Genomic DNA, 15,786 nt, shown 5'->3' on the forward strand with positions numbered 1-15,786 from the left:
ACTTAAAATGCATATTATTTTAATTGTATTCATTTTAATTCTACTTCTGTGAGACTATAACAATACCTAAGCCATATGATCTCTGTGTGCGTACTCGATACATTTTGATTACTATCACAAATTTTTACTGGAAGTCCTTCGTTTACATTTCCCAGTAAAAATGTGCAATTATCAGCTGGTTAATCATCGACAAATCCAATGTGCGATATATTGCACAATGTCGCATAGAAGTACATTAGAAAATATCAATATATTTCGTTTTTGTTTTTGGTTTAAAACCGCTGAATTTATGAGAAATTCGTGAACGTGGAAACTTCTTCTAATTTTACCCAAGAGAATAAAACCCATTCTTACTGTCTTGCAAGTTTATACTGAATAACTTTTATTGGAAAATTACCCAAACAAACCTATTGTTGTGGAATGTTCGTAAATGTAAATCCATTCTATTAATAAATAAAAGATTTGTTTTTAGCGCACGTTTAAAAATGTTTGGATTGATTTTATTTATTGTATTTTTTTGATGTTAAAAAATAATACCCCATTCAAAACTTTATTTCCTTAATTATTTCTTTTGATTTTAATGAATGATTTTGGTATTGATTCCGAGTCAAATTTGAATTTATTCGTTTTTTAGCTTTTTCTTCATGAATGAAGTGAAATAAAGTGTTTAAAAATATCTTCTATTTTTGAACGCTTTTTTGATTTGTGGTCAAGATACAAAAAATCCACAAATTTAAATACTATTTCATTAATTTTAAGAAATTTTTAGAATTGATCCACGTCGTTTTTCATGTAAAGATTTAAGTTGAATCACTTAACTATAAGGACAAAACGACTTTATCGGCTTTTGGACAAAGAAAACAGTTTATATAAGAGAAATTCACAAATGCTATTATAACCAAAATTCGCGTTCGTATTTTAAGGACATGAAATCTTTGGCCTCACGACAATATCTTTTCAGTGTACAAAGCAATTCATATCTATTATTTTAATTTAGTATATCATAATAACTTTAGAATATTATAATAGCATAAAAAGGATCAACGAGTCAAATGCCAATATTCCTAATAATTTAGTGACAGTTTATTTAAGGAACATGTATCTGTATCTACCATTAGATTTAAAGTTTACGATAACTTTTATGAATATGAGGAAAAAACGTTATAACAAGTGGTAGTTGATGGAAAAATGCCCGCAAAATGGCTGGAATCAGCATTAATGTTTCAATTGAGCTTTGAAATATGTGGAAAACCTTATTCTGACAGCAAGCCTTAGATAAAAACGCTGTTTTATCCATATTTCAATAGAAATATGTCGAAAATAAAAAAAACCAAAAATAGCTAAAAGGGTCATGAAAAAAGCCAGAAAAAAAGCTAAAAGCTAAATGCATTTTTTTCCCGCTAAACGACTTCAAAAAAAGCCAAATCTAGCGGGAAAAAAGCTAAATTGGCAACGCTGATTATAAGGCAATTTAAATTAATAATTGAAATTCACGAAAAAAAGCAAACTACACACAAAAAATTTTTTTCTGATTCAATCACGAAATTCATTGATCCAATTATTTTTTTAATTGAAATGGCTTCAATCACAGAAATGATAGTATCAATTAAAAAATTAATTGACAGTCAATTAAAAAATTAATTGATACGATTAATTTGTGTGATTGATTTTTGTTTCAATTAAAAAATTAGTTGAATCAATTAAAATTTTAATTGAATATTTTTTAAAACTCAATTAAGAGTTTAATTGGAAAAGTTTTCGTAAAATTTTTTTCTGTGTAGATTACTAAAAAATTCCGTATGTATATTTGAAATTGTATTTGGCATTGTGAATCTGCTTTAAACGTCAAATTTTATGTTTTTCAGTGTTACGAAGTGCGGTGTTCTCGTTACCGCGTGTGCACTGTATGTTCTAACATATTAACATATATGTCCCAAAAATATAATGTTAGTTTATTAACATTATATGCTTACACTTAAAAATATTGTGTTAAAAATTTTGAGTTCTAAACATATAATTTTTACAACCAAACCTATGAAAAACTGTCTTTCATTGAAAACCGATGTTCAAAAGCAGGTTTTTCGATTAATCGAAACCCCCACTTTTTTCACTATCCAGTTTTGTTACGATATCCGGTTAAGCAATTAACCGGTGTAGGGTTTGAGCACCCTATTCGAAATGTAAAGCACGAGAAGTTTAAATTTAAATTTTAAAGTTCACCTTATTCAAATTTTCCATAAAACAGTTTTGTTGTTTTATTTCTTTTGGGTGTTATTTTTGCAGACAGTAAAAGCTTTCTTCATTCTAGCTAATGTATTAGGACGTTTTCCAATGGTAGCCGTTCCCTAAGAAGATCGAAATGTGATTCTTTAATTAAATTTTCCACAACTACATTTCCACACAGGTCAAAAGCTGGCATAAAACGCGTGATTTCTGTCATATCAAAATAAATCACAAATTAACACAGACAATGGTGTGAGAATCTGATCTTATTTGCCTAAGAAAGCTTTCAAAAAAAAAAAAGCAATGTCACTCAAATCGTATAATCAGAGTTCAAATAAAACGTCACAATAGTTGACAAGTAGAAGTGAATTTTGACACAAATAATGTTTATATTTCTCTGTTTTTTTGTTTTATAAATTAGTTTTATACCAAAGTAGACAACATGAGAAACTAGAGATGATTCACTTGAACTTTACCTTGAAAGTTTTGTTGTTCTTTTCGATTTTTACGACGCAACAAAAACACCGATCAGCTGTAGCTTGTTTTTGTACCGAACTATGTTTACTAGATAAATTTACGAATAGTGCTCTAGTTGGAGATATTAGGTTTTTTTTTTGGGGGGAATTTATAGATTATTGATATTATTACAATTTCTTTTTAATAAAACAATTTTTTGATGTATTGCAAAACAATTGAAAACACTTCAAGGTATTGGAATTTAGTATTGCTACCGCTGCTGGCTGGCTTGTGCTGTTGCTTTGCTTTTTTTTATTTTATTCCTCTCAGACCCCCATACAGCAAACTACTATGAGATACGAACGGAACGAACGTTTTGAATCAGACGACCTGCGACCAACAACTGAAGCCAGCTCTAACAACTATCGTTCTATGAAACTGAACTGCTAGCTGATGAGTATGGCAATAGAAACGGCCACACAAAACACCATCATCCCACCATGTACATTGAGAGACCAGCGTAACGTTGTACCTTAAAGACCTGTGTGGTCGGCCCGGCAGCGAGTGACAGTGGAATCGCTCACAACACACACGAGAATGAGAATATCGCACCGATCAAATTGGTGCTGTTTTGCTTGTTTTGTTTATTTAATAATTCCCCAACATAGAAGTGGCCTGGACAAACAACCGGCCAACCTTGGTTTATCAGTGACAGTAATTTCGATTGATTCTCTGCCGATGCCTTTCTCACTTTTGTTCACTAAAAACAACACATGCGACTTTTTAAGAGATTAATGAGTGATGCCAGATATTCAAGTGTTAAATTCAAATATTTATTCTCGGAAAGATAAACATATAAAAAGGGATTTATCTTTTAGCTATTGTGTAGGAAAACAAAAATGGGTATATATGATTGAATGTCTTGTATTTTTAATAAAAATAATTGGAAGACCCGATTCTAATGATATAGCTGATTGAATTCTTCCATATTAATGTTGTACAAGAATCACCAATTGAAAAGATAAAATATTTGTGTTGGCGATATTAAATATAGTCGACTAGCAACTCACGTGTACTACGAGGAATTACACTAACTAGACGTAATTTACTTTAAAATTTAAGTTTTGCATACTAGAAATTTCCGTACTATCCCACATGTTCTGGTTTATGAATTCGCAAAACGCAAAATTTTCAGCTGTATAACTTCTGAGCCGTTTTATATTTTGGAAAGATATTTCTTCCGTTTAATTTCCTTATTGTTACAAATTTTGTATTATATATCATTGTTGTTCAAAAACTAGCGATTGGGAAAATTGGCGTTTTGCGAAATCGTAAACCAAGACGATTTCTGTAATACCTAAAAAGTGAGTCAGATTTATTAAAAAGAAGTAAACCTCAGTTCAAAGGAATATTCTTTTATTTAACCATTTTAAAGCCGTATCAACTAACTCTAAGCATAAAACAATTTCAATGAAAGATTTATCGACTTTTGCTCAAGTAAACAATCTTTGTGTCAGAGAAATTTGTCTTCTATGGCTGATAAGTCCCCGGTCTGACACATAGATGGCGTCGCTAGTATTAAATGCATATTATTTTTATATTGTACCAACAACCAAAGGCAGAGGCCTTAAAGATGGTTTATGAATTCGCAAAACGCAAAATTTTCAGCTGTATAACTTCTGAACCATTTTATATTTTGGAAAGATATTTCTTTCGTTTAATTTCCTTATCCATAACAACAAATTTTGTATTATATATCATTGTTGTTCAAAAACTAGCGATTGGGAAAATTGGCGTTTTGCGAAATCGTAAAACAAGACGATTTCTGTAATACCTAAAAAGTGAGTCAGATTTATTAAAAAGAAGTACACCTCAGTTCAAAAGAATATTATTTTATTTAACCATTTTAAAGCCGTATCAACTAACTCTAAGCATAAAACAATTTCAATGAAAAGTTTATCGACTTTTGCTCAAGTAAACAATCTTTGTGTCAGAGAAATTTGTCTTCTATGCTAACAGGTTGGCTGATAAGTTCCCGGTCTGACACATAGATGGCGTCGCTAGTATTAAATGCATATTATTTTTATATAGTACCAACAACCAAAGGCAGAGGCCTTAAAGATATCAAAGGAACGTGTTGGTCATATCATTCATCAATATTTGGATATGCGGAAGCTCTGTGCAAAATGGGTGCCGCGCGAGCTCACATTTGACCAAAAACAACAACGTGTTGATGATTCTGAGCGGTGTTTGCAGCTGTTAACTCGTAATACACTCGAGTATTTCCGTCGATATGTGACAATGGATGAAACATGGCTCCATCACTACACTCCTGAGTCCAATCGACAGTCGGCTGAGTGGACAGCAACCGGTGAACCGTCTCCGAAGCGTGGAAAGACTCAAAAGTACGCCGGCAAAGTAATGGCCTCTGTTTTTTGGGATGCGCATGGAATAATTTTTATCGATTATCTTGAGAAAGGAAAAACCATCAACAGTGACTATTATATGGCGTTATTGGAGCGTTTGAAGGTTGAAATCGCGGCAAAACGGCCCCATATGAAGAAGAAAAAATGTTTTTCCACCAAGACAATGCACCGTGCCACAAGTCATTGAGAACGATGGCAAAAATTAATGAATTGGGCTTCGAATTGCTTCCCCACCCACCGTATTCTCCAGATCTGGCCCCCAGCGACTTTTTCTTTTTCTCAGACCTCAAAAGGATGCTCGCAGGGAAAAAATTTGGCTGCAATGAAGAGGTGATCGCCGAAACTGAGGCCTATTTTGAGGCAAAACCGAAGGTGTACTACCAAAATGGTATCAAAAAATTGGAAGATCGTTATAATCGTTGTATCGCTCTTGAATGGAACTATGTTGAATAATAAAAACGAATTTTGACAAACAAAAAAATGTGTTTTTCTTTGTTAGACCGGGGACTTATCAGCCAACGCAAAAATGGAATTCGTAAATTAACAGTCTGAGATCGTTTAAATTCAAAAATAAAGTTTTAAATGGAGATACAAAATAAAGACGACAATATTTTTTCAGTGTACCTACTTTTTAGTCGTAATGTGAAAATAATTTAAGGAGAACTTGTACTTAGATGAGCAAAGGCTAAATCTTTTTTTTAGATCAACCAGCGACCGAGCACAGCGACATGTGGGCAAAAAAAAAAAAATGATCGTATCTACTTTAGGGCTGTCACTCGGGATAAATCCCGTCCCGAAAATCCCGGGATTTCGGGACGGGATTTATTTATCGCGAATCCCGGGATTTTTTAATTTTGAATCCCGGGATTTTTCGGGATCCCGAAAAAACAATTCCCATTGGTTAAAATTGTAGGTTTTTATGATTGTTTATTAATAAATTGTAGTCTTCACTCAGTGTAAACGGCCCTTAGATTTCATACCCAGCTAATTGAGTTAAAAAAAAACATTTATGGTACACCTTGAGTAAGAATTTATTGTACATGAGGTATACTAAACAGCACAATTTCATCAAAAAGCGAAGTAAACGATAAGGTCCTTTGAATAATGAGTTCATGTGAAATGGAATTCGTGCCACATACTCGTAAATAAAAAAGCAATGATAAAAGTTCCGTCGAAAATATGACAAGATCGCGGTTATCTGATAAAAATTTGGATGTCTTGATATTTTTACTTAAATCGAAGTATAAAAGGATTATCACAAGTATACGAAAATACGATTAATCTAACCTAATCCTTAAAATGTTTTGCTAAGATAGCGATATGAAATGGCTTTTTTATTAATTTTTGTTTTTCTTTTCTGCACAATATTGAGTTGAACTAAGTGTTCGTTAAGTATGATAGCAATTTAAAATTGCTTTTTAATTTACATACTCTTATGTTCTTTTGTTGTTTGTTGTTAATAAAATTGAATTAAACTAAATTGGTTTAATGGACCTGTAGATTATTATTACTTAAAATATTTAAAGAATCCCGAAATTTTCGGGATCCAAAAAAAAAATCCCGGAAAATCCCGGGATCACGGGATTCTATATGTTGAAATCCCGAATCCCGGGATTTTTAAAAATCGATCCCGAATAACAGCCCCAATCTACATCCAAAGAAAAAATACTTTCCTCCGGAACAAATGAAATTCTCCATATAAAGTATTTTATTTTAAACCAAATTACACCGACGATTGTCTTTCAAATTTTTGGTTTGTTTTTAAGCAAATTTTTTAAAACTTTGCTTCTCTGAATTTTTTTTCATCAGAAAAGAAAACTATATTTTAAGTGTAATAGTTTTCCCTAAATGTGGGTACTAAGTTCAAGCCTAGCTGCTAAAATCAAAAATGAATCAGAAAAAGTAGAATAAAATGATATGTTTTTGGCACATTTTATTATAACTTGCAATAGAAATGATCCAAAGTACCAATTAAAAAGTATAAAAAGAAATAATAAGGACAAGTAACCTTGAAACCATTACTATTTCCGTCGGTAATGCGAACTTAATACCTTAAGGGCTAAAGCATTTGTCTTCAAAAACAATTCCGTTTTTGGAATTTTTATTAACATATTTCTCATTAATTCTGATGTTGGTGAAATTTGAAATTAGCGGAGGGTTGTTCTAGAAGATTTCGTGTCGTCAAAATACGTTAGCGAATTTTGCTTAGCATAGAAGACGCATTTCTCTGATACAAAGTGTTTTACTTGTCCCAAAGTCGATAAACTTTCCAATGAAGTCGATATGTCCTTATAGTTAAGTATTCGATTTAAAAATGTGTATTTGCACATGAAAGAAATTTTTTAAGTTCAACTTGGGTTTAATAATTCAAATTTAGTTTTTTCAAAATTAATGAAATTGTCTTTAAATTTAGTATAAATTAAAATTTGTTTCTTAGAATCAAGTAAGCAAAACTTAAATTTAAAACAGAATTGTATTTGAAATGCATCCGTACTTCAATTCTCAGCTTCTTTGGCTCGCAATCAATACCAAAATCAAAATATTTGGAACAGGGCATGTTGTTTTTAGGGATTGCTTAGTCCTCCAGGACATATCTACGCCAAAGTCTGAAACGCTCATGAATCTAATTTGCAGCTTAAAAATTGTCACAGTGTGGTCATTCATTAAAAGGTATGCACATTATAAGAAAATTAAAACGAAACATAATGAATCATTCTAGGGAGTTTCTCATGAAAAACTTCTCCACAACTAAGATCAATTTTCTTTTCATTTTTTTTTGTTCTAAATTGTGGGTTAGATTTGAACATTATTCATTTAAAACTTGAAGTTATTCTTTTAACGTTTAACTTTAATGGAAAGAATTTCTTATGTTATGATAAACTATATATTAATCTTGGTTTTGGAGCAGTTTGCCATTAAACTGGTAAAGATAAGTTTGATGACAAACTTCTCCGAAACTAAGATTATTATTGTGAAGATTTTGTGTCCAAAATGTGGACTATATAATATTCCCTATTAAATTAATATGTTTTCAGCGTATCATTAATCTTTTAAAACATTCTGAAGAACTCGAAAAAGAACGTACAAATATCAACTTTTGCATGCATCTATATTGTAATACTATTCCCCCAGATATACATTTTTGATCAAATATGGCAACGTAATATAGCATACAATAACATACCCGCTCTGGCCTGGAGATTAGAGAGAAATATATGAGCTTTTTCCAATTATCATTTGTTAAGATAACAAGTCCTATATAACCCAACATTGGGTAACATTTGAGCGAGAGAGTCAATCTCTCTCCAATACACTAACATTTCGTAACTATTGCATACCCATAATATTAGCTAATTTTTTGGCGTATCTTCTAACAATGGTTATTAAAGTGAGATAGTTTTAGTTCTGAAGCTCACCTAAACTAAGTAAAGCGAAGAGCGTTTCTTTTTTGTGCGTAAATACGAGAATACCCATAGTGACGATCCGTAAATTGCGAGTATTTATCGTTGGGTAAGATCCAAAATTGAATATTTATCGAGAGTAGTGTTGTTTTGAACAAGTAAACATGAAGCGAGCAATCAATGACGTTTTGTGTATGGCACAGCGCTTGTCGCTGATACGTTTTTTGCTTTTCTAATCTAATATTTATAGATTGCCGGCACTTTCCACGTACATGACACTTGACAACAAAACGATAGAGAGAATTAGCAATAATTACTTTCAGTTATAGTTTCTCAAAGCTTATGTTATTTGTGTAGAAATATTCAAATGGACACATTAGCGGAAATATGTATATATTTATTGTGTCTGTCCGAATGTAAACTTATCTAAGGGTAAATATAAGGATAATCATTTCCATGACACTGTGTCTTAGATGTATTTGAACAAGTGTAAATTAATGAATTAAAAATCAATGTGATTGTTCAATTTAATTTATTTATTACTTTATTTACTATAATTACAAATTATAATAAACCTACTGCTACTATCCGTATAACTAGCAACTAGAGGCTATCGCCCTCAATTTTATATTTTGGTATGTGCTTTGATGCAATCGAATATTTACTGAACTCGTAATAATGGGATTAGAGTGCTAGTACTTATTTGTAATCTGATCAGTGGTTATCTCATGTACTCAAAACTTATCGAAATACTTAATATAATCTAATTATTTATAATTTGATTTAGAACTTGACATGGTATTTTGCAGAAATTTCCGCTACAAAGTTTCAATAAAATTGGTTGTAGCCACCCACTTTATTATAGAATGTGTTGCGAAATTGTTGTTTATTGAAATAAGTGTTGACAATCGATTATTCATCGAAAATAGCCTTATTATTTTTCAAAATATTCCCATTAAGATCTATAAATTTTTTCATGCGTTTGAACCAATTATCAAAGAACTTTTGCCACTCTGATGGAGGTATCTCCAAAACATGTATTCTGGACGCTTGAACCGCACGGTTGCCACTCGATGCAGAAATAAATAACCAAAACTTTACCAAATAAAAAATCTGATTTTGTAGTTTTTTGATTTCTATAGAAATTTTGTCAAAATTTTTTTCTATAGAATTTTTTTCAATATTTTTGGGTTCAATCACGAAATTAAGTGATCAAAATAATTTTTAATTGAAATGTCACAGAAATGATAGTATCAATTAAAAAATTAATTGAAAGTCAATAAAAAAAATTGTTGAATCAATTAAATTTTTTATTGAATATTTTTTAAATCTCAATTAAGTCTTTAATTGGAAAAATTTTCGTGAAATTTTTTTCTGTGTAGAAAATTTTGTCAAAATATTATTCCTAGAAAAAATTTCGAAATTGTATAGGATACAAATTTTTGTCAAAATTTTATTCCTAGAAAATATGTTTTCGAAATTGTATACTATAGAAAATTTTGTCAAAATTATACTCCTAGACAAATTTTTGTCAATATTTTATCCTATAGAAAATTTGTGAAGTACGTCTTAACTGGAGAGGAATAACAGGTTGGCTGATAAGTCCCCGGTCTAACAAAGAAAAACACATTTTTTTGTCAAAATTCGTTTTTATTATTCAACATAGTTCCCTTCAAGAGCGATACAACGATTATAATGACCTTCCAATTTGTTGATACCATTTTGGTAGTACTCCTTCGGTTTTGCCTCAAAATAGGCCTCAGTTTCGGCGATCACCTCTTCATTGCAGCCAAATTTTTTGCTTGCGAGCATCCTTTTGAGGTCTGAGAACAAGAAAAATCGCTGGGGGCCAGATCTGGAAAATAACGGTGGGTGGGGAAGCAATTCGAAGCCCAATTCATGAATTTTTGCCATCGTTCTCAATGACTTGTGGCACGGTGCGTTGTCTTGGTGGAACAAAACTTTTTTCTTCTTAATATGGGGCCGTTTTGCCGCGATTTCGACCTTCAAACGCTCCAATAACGCCATATAATAGTCACTGTTGATGGTTTTTCCCTTCTCAAGATAATCGATAAAAAACGGAGGCTATTACTTTGCCAGCGGACTTTTGAGTCTTTCCACGCTTCGGAGACGGTTCACCGGTCGCTGTCCACTCAGCCGACTGTCGAATGGACTCAGGACTGTAGTGATGGAGACATGTTTCATCCATTGTCACATATCGACGGAAAAACTCGGATGTATTACGAGTTAACAGCTGCAAACACCGCGCGGCACCCATTTTGCACAGAGCTTCCGCATATCCAAATATTGATGAATGATATGACCAACAAGTTCCTTTGATATCTTAAAGACCTCTGCTATCTCGATCAACCTCATTTTACGGTCATTCAAAATCATTTTGTGGATTTTTTGATGTTTTCGTCGGTAACCACCTCTTTCGGGCGTCCACTGCGTTCACCGTCCTCCGTGCTCAGTTCACCACGCTTGAATTTTGCATACCAATCAATTATTGTTGATTTCCCTGGGGCAGAGTCCGGAAACTCATTATCAAGCCAAGTTTTTGCTTCCACCATATTTTTTCACTTCAGAAAACAGTATTTTATCAAAACACGAAATTCCTTTTTTTCAATTTTTTTTTCACAATAACAAAAGTTGCTTCACAAAAGACGCTCTATCTCACAAACTAATTGACTTACAGACGTCAAATTTTGACACGAATCATTTGAAGGTTGGTTACTACCAACCTTCAAATATTATGCATTTAATACTAGCGACACCATCTATGTGTCAGACCGGGGACTTATCAGCCAACCTGTTACTCCAGAGACAAAAGAACAATCCAAACAATGGACTGAAGCTGGAGGAAGTGCCCCAAAAAAGGCAAAAACAATTCAATCGGCTGGTAAGGTTATGGCAACGGTTTTTTTGGACTTCAAAGGTATTTTATTGATTGACTATCTGCAAAAGGGTAAAACAATATTGAAGTTTCAGGAGATTATATTGGAAAATAAAAATATTTTTGAAAAACTAACTATTCTCTTTCATTGATAGGCTAAGAAGTTTCCGAACCGCCCTCGTATTACAAACGCTGACATTACAAAAATAAGTAAATATTTTTCGACAAATCCAAGAAAATTTATTAGACATAATTAATTTTTTTTTCACTTGTTAAATAAAATTTTGTAGTTTGAAGCAAAAAATTGGAGTCCAAAATTGTATGAATATCTTTAGTGCCATACGAAGTTCACGATGGACCCATTTGTAGTAAATTTTACAAATTTAAAGAAATAATGAACTATTTTGTGAGAAGTACGAATTTAGTAAATCTTTATGCTTCATTTGTGTATAATTTTTTACCCATTTTTAGTTAATTTAACTAACGTACGCAAAAAATATTAGAGTAAAGGAAACTTTCTCGAAACATAACAATTCCATGAACTAAAATAAAGTTAAATTGGCTTTAGTGAATTACTCTCTATTACACTAAAGCCAATTTAACTTTCATTTTTGTCATGTTATTTTGAGTGTATATTATAATGTTTGGGAAAATAAATATTGAGAAACGTTTTGTATTTCGCGAATTTGTAAACCATAACAAGGGGTAAAATTTCCATGAAATAAAATATATTAACGTAAAAATTTGTTATAAAATGGGGTTAGCATTTTCATTTATTAATTGCATTTGTTAAATGCAATATCAAAAAATATGAGTTACCAAATAAACAAAATATTTATTTTGATTTATTTTAACTCTTTGTCTCTATGTGCTGGAATTTAATTTCAAATACTCACGAATATTTTATTGGACGTGATTCAATTTATATTATATTTGATAGATTTTTCACAGAAATGAAATGTACACAAAATGTATTTATTTAATAAATTGTAAATTGAATTGCGTATTTTACTTTTAAGACAAAAATATGCAACTATCATTTGCACTTAACTTTTGTTTTTAATTTTATTTTTTTATTAACCAACGTGTTATAAATAATACAAATACATAACGTGTTACGTTATGTATTTGTATTACATATTAGCGATATGATACTAAACCAATACTAATACATTGATATTATGATTTTATTGAACATGAATGTTGAGTTTCAAAAATGTAAAAGATGTTTTACACGCAAAAAAAATATTATGTTGAGGCCAAAGATTTCATGGTCTTAATATACGATTGCGAATTTTCTCTAATTTTAACTTTTAACATTTATAGATTATTGATACCATATTTGTTGTTTTTCAAAAACTCTTTGAACAAGGACAATATACATGGTTTTTGCGGCAACTATATACTCTAAATAAGCGTTAAAAGGCACGCTAAACATGTTTTTTCTGTGAATTTGCCTACGAATAAAATCTACACTCAAAAAAAGTTTACTTGAATCCAAAGATTTTGACCTTCTCTTAAGGATTTTGGTATTGATTCCGAGCCAAAGATGCGGCTTCTTTAAAATAAAGAATTTTTTTAGCGCCTAAGCCAGTCGCTGAAAAATGGAGGACTAATAAAATTAGGATACAATCTCATCAAATTTTCATTCTCTTTTCGCGGTTTGTTAATAAAGGTACTCACGTACAAACAAATGCCAGTTTAAAAATCAAAATTATAACGGATACGTCAAAGTAAAAAATGCTTTCTTAATTCCAAAAAAAACTTTAAACAAAAGATACTAAATCCTCAAAATAAGTCTTAGCCTATAGTTCGTTTCGTTTTTATCTTAAATCTAAAGTTTCAATATTTCTTTAAATCAAAAATGTTTTTCTTTACTTTATGGAAATTTAGCCTTAGTTCAAAGACATGCGACTCTAACGGAGGGACGCAATTTTACAAAATTTGTGTTCTAAATTTAGTGAAAAAAATTTAATTTATTTTAATGAATATTTCATTATTTTAAAGAAATTTGTCCTTAATATTTTGTAAATTTCGCATCTGAATATTCAAGTAAAAAAACGTAGCCAAAACAGCAATGAAAATTTTCTTTTTGAATCCAGAAGTAGTGCAAAATTGGCTTAGAAGCAATCAATTTTACATGAGCTTATTGGGTGGAAGTCGTCTTTTTAAGCATCCGTTGCATTGATTTCGCATTATTTCTTCATTTGCGATGCTTTTTCAGTATTTCAGCAGAAAAAATTAAACATTTTTTTGTTAATATTTTTCTTCATTTTTTCTACTTTTATCGCAAAGTAAAGAGGTTTTTTTTTTCAAATATTGCTTGGAAATTTCCATTATTTTATTTGTCCTTATTGTGTAGGATTACTGCACCAGATTGCACTTGTTCCACCTAGTTACCGATTGTGTTTACCGATATAATTATAGCAACTTGTTTTTCAGTTTAATAATATATAAATTCTATTATATTATATGTATACATATTTATTATACTTTTTTACCAGCGAAAAACAAATAAGTTCAGTATCTAATTACGCGCGCTAATCATAAATTGCGATAAAAGCTAAAATGAAATATTTGTTTGGACTCAACATTAACATTATCTCTAAAAAATATTATTCGTTAAAGAAAGTGTGAACTTCCAAACGTTACGTTTCACATAGAGAAGAAACGTGATTGTCGTGATAACATTCGAAGATCATAATAATATGATTACACACGAAATTTTTTTTCTGATTCAATCACGAAATTGATCCAATTAATTTTTTAATTGAAATGTCTTCAATCACAGAAATGATAGTATCAATTAAAAAATTAATTGAAAGTCAATTAAAAAATTAGTTGATGCAATTAAAAAATTATTGACACTAAATTTTGTTGATCTATTTTTGTTTCAATTAAAAAATTTGTTGAATCAATTACATTTTTAATTGAATATTTTTTATAACTCAAAAAGGCTTTAATTGGAAAAATTTACGTGAATTGTTTTTCTGTGTAGGTATTTTAAGTATATGGTAAATTATTAATATTTCAAGTAAAAAGCATATTTAGAATAAAGTATTCAATGATGTATTAGACTTTTAAGTACTATGAATTCACTTGATTTTAAAAACAGAACAAGTATATACGGCCGTAAGTTCGGCCAGGCTGAAGCTTATGTACCCTCCATCATGGATTGCGTAGAAACTTCTTCTAAACACTGCCATCCACAATCGAATTACTTAAGTTGCTGTAACGATTGTCGATGGCAAGGTATCTTAAAACCTCCTAACACCATCTTCTAAATTGTATGTAAGTCCATAAGTGGTATATATTAAATCAAAAAAGATCGATCCAATACGTATATAATTCAGTTTGACAAAGTAGACATAAAATGTTGACAAAATTTTCTACAGAAATAAAATTTTAACAAAATTTTCTATAGAAATAAAATTTTGACAAAATTTTGTATAGAAATAAAATTTTGGTAGATTATTTTTGGCTCTAGTGGCAACCATGATTATGAACCGATATGGACCAATTTTTGTGTGATTGGACCAATTTTGGTATGGTTCTTAGCGACCATATGCTAACACCACGTTCCTAATTTGTACCGGATCGGATGAATTTTGCTCCTCCAAGAGGCTCCGGAGGTCAAATCTAGAGAACGTTTTATATGGGGGCTATATATAATTATGGATCGATATGGACCAATTCTGGCACGGTTGTTATAGATTATATACTAACACCATGTTCCAAATTACAACCGGATTGGATGAAATTTGCTTCTCTTGGAGACTTCGCAAGCCAAATCTGGGGATCGGTTTATATGGGGGCTATATATAATTATGAACCGATGTGGACCAATTTTTGCATGGTTGTTAGAGACCATATACCAATATCATGTACCAAATTTCAGGCGGATCTGATGAAATTTGCTTCTCTTTGAGGCTCCGCAACCCAAATCTGGGGATCGGTTTATATGGACGCTATATATAATTATGGACCGATGTGGACGAATTTTTGCACGGTTGTTAGAGACCATATACCAATACCATGTACCAAATTTCAGCCGGATCGGATGCAATTTGCTTCTCTTTGAGGCTCCGCAAACCAAATCTGGGGATCGGTTCATATGGGGGGCTATATATAATTATGGACCGATGTGAACCAATTTTTGCATGATTGTTAGAGACCATATACTAACACCATGTACCAAATTTCAGCCGGATCGGATGAAATATGCTTCTCTTAGAGGCTCCACAAGCCAAATCTGGGGATCGGTTTATATGGGGGCTATATATAATTAAGGACCGATATGGACCAATTTTTGCATGGTTGTTAGAGACCATATACGAACATCATGTACCAAATTTCAGCCGGATCGGATGAAATTTACTTCCCT

At 31.4% G+C, this 15,786-nt stretch overlaps 2 protein-coding genes across 4 annotated transcripts in view; one reads left to right on the forward strand and one right to left on the reverse strand.

Annotated features, from left to right (window-relative positions):
* The window catches only part of Dic1 (Dicarboxylate carrier 1), a 19,079-nt gene extending 15,966 nt beyond the window's left edge, over positions 1-3,113 (reverse strand). The window contains exon 1 of the mRNA XM_075293673.1: positions 2,700-3,113. The gene's annotated coding sequence lies outside the window, so the exon portion shown is untranslated. The remainder of the gene's footprint in view (positions 1-2,699) is intronic.
* Elp6 (Elongator complex protein 6) overlaps positions 1-15,786 on the forward strand; it is a 36,342-nt gene that overhangs the window by 13,208 nt on the left and 7,348 nt on the right. Inside the window, exon 1 of one of the 3 annotated variants that reach the window (XM_075293697.1) lies at positions 8,459-8,615. The exons of 1 other annotated variant lie outside the window; for it this stretch is intronic. The gene's annotated coding sequence lies outside the window, so the exon portion shown is untranslated. Of the gene's footprint in view, positions 1-8,458; positions 8,616-8,795; positions 8,939-15,786 lie in introns of those variants that run through there. One more of the 3 variants, XM_075293702.1, reaches the window with a different exon arrangement.

Source organism: Haematobia irritans, chromosome 1, assembly GCF_050003625.1.
Source record: "Haematobia irritans isolate KBUSLIRL chromosome 1, ASM5000362v1, whole genome shotgun sequence".
Lineage (NCBI taxonomy): Eukaryota > Metazoa > Arthropoda > Insecta > Diptera > Muscidae > Haematobia > Haematobia irritans.